The 2,036-nt window shown below is 38.1% G+C and overlaps 1 pseudogene; it reads right to left on the reverse strand.

The window, feature by feature from the left end:
- LOC119980709 overlaps positions 1 to 770 on the reverse strand; it is a 2,508-nt pseudogene extending 1,738 nt beyond the window's left edge.
- Positions 771 to 2,036: the final 1,266 nt, after the last annotated feature.

Genomic DNA, 2,036 nt, shown 5'->3' on the forward strand with positions numbered 1-2,036 from the left:
TCACAAAATAGCATTTAGTTATACAAAAAGTTGTATCTCATTGGTACATTATCCCCATGGGTTGAGACATGTTTCCTAGCATGCTCATTAAAATGTCATAAACACCAATTTCTTTCTACTACTAACTACTCAAAGCTAAAGTACTTAATTAAACATAGAAAATCAAAGACTATCCTCCATCTACCCTTGAACCATTGAGGTATAGCTACTATTCTCACTTGGTCCGTTTCATTTTCACTTTCTCCATGGCGAAGAACATCCAACTCATACTCTAATTATGCCACCTTAGCCTTAAGCTCATTGTTTTCCTTATCATGAAGCATTAAGTCCTTCTCGACAACTCCTCTTTGTTGTATTATTTTCTCCATCTTAGCCGACATCCACTTTCGGCTTGCCACCATCACATCTATTTACTTGGCGAGGTTAAAAATTCTCTCTGTCATTTCACCACATGCCTTACCATAGGCCTCCATCCTATCTAAATTGAAGTCTCGAATCTTGCAATCACATTGCTCACAAATCTTCTCCATCATCATCTCGGCTAACATCTCTCTCACATAGTCTATGTTTAGGTCTAACTTTTCTTGAACCTCAAGCTTGGGCTTCGGATTCTCTGAGGTACCCACAGGCAGCAGTACCACCAGATGCATGTAGACCTTCTGCGGCTCTACAACCATGGTGTAGGTCGGGTATCCAAAGTCTAATGTCCGGTTCACCATCTCCAACATCCCCACTCTCGGCACATATGCGACCCTACTTCCCGAATTCATTTATAATATCCAAAATAACTTAGGTTAGTAGCTTACAAAAAAAATCGCATAATTCTACCTACAAGTAGCCACATATCACATTCATACTTAATCTTTTCAACTCTACTATCCAACTTAAGTTTTACATTTTTTTTTGCTTAAGCCGTGATTCAACCTAGCCACTCCGATACTAAAAATGTAACACCCCCTTTTAAGGTGCCACATGGCTTGATAAATTGATCAAAAGTCAACCTCGTGACCTTTGACCAATCCACCATAAGCCTTATCGAACAAAATTAAATAAATACACATTTTTTTTGAAAGGAAAAGATATCATTACAAAAAATTAGGGAAACATTTAGAGAAATACAGAGAGTTAATGGACTCGGGGATGTCATTAAACTAAATACAAGAATTTGGAGACTTCATGAGCCATCCCATTGCAGCAAGGGCATTAATGAGTTTGTTTTGGTTCCGAGAGGTATGAGTAATCTGATGATCTACATACAGTAACATAGTTCGGAACTCCTCCAAGATAAAACCCATGGTAGTCAAAGGCAATATCTCCTTTTGAAGACCTGCAATAATAATAGAAGCATCTTCTACCAAGTGGAAAGGGTAAAGACTATGGTCCAAGGCCAATTGCACCCTAAATTGGAAAGCCAGGGCCTAAATCATAGCTGGTCTTCCAGCTATTGGGACCCTTTTGAAGCCAGAAAGATGAGCACAACCACACAAATCTCTTATGATGACACCAATACCAACCCAGGCCTCCCCTTGCTTCCAAGAGTCATCAACATTGACTTTATACCAACCACGCCTTGAAGGGATCCAGCTCTGAACTGATTAATAGGCCTGGAGATGCCATTAGATGTGGTGTGAGTAACATTGTCCATGAAGTCCGATTGCTGTTTTTCAGCCTGAAAAACATTCTTGTTTGGTTGCCAAGAGGATTAATTGAAAACAATCCCATTTCTTGCAAGCCAAATATGATATACACCCTTAAGTATTAAATATACTTCTTATTCTTACAATATCTCAAGATTAAACAAACTTAACAAAAGTAAAATTCTATCGCCTCCATCCCTAAGGCCACGTCATCTTTTATTTCTCCTCCGAAAGTCTTGATTATTTTTCTACATAATTGAAACGTGTAGGAGATGTCTGTTAGTGTTATGCCCTAAAAGCCAATTGTTAGATTAGGCTTTATGGAATTTTCATAGATATTGTTATTATTTATTTGTTTAATAAATACACGGGCCCTTTATTTATCATACGCTCAATATA

This window comes from Tripterygium wilfordii, chromosome 16 (assembly GCF_013401445.1).
Source record: "Tripterygium wilfordii isolate XIE 37 chromosome 16, ASM1340144v1, whole genome shotgun sequence".
Lineage (NCBI taxonomy): Eukaryota > Viridiplantae > Streptophyta > Magnoliopsida > Celastrales > Celastraceae > Tripterygium > Tripterygium wilfordii.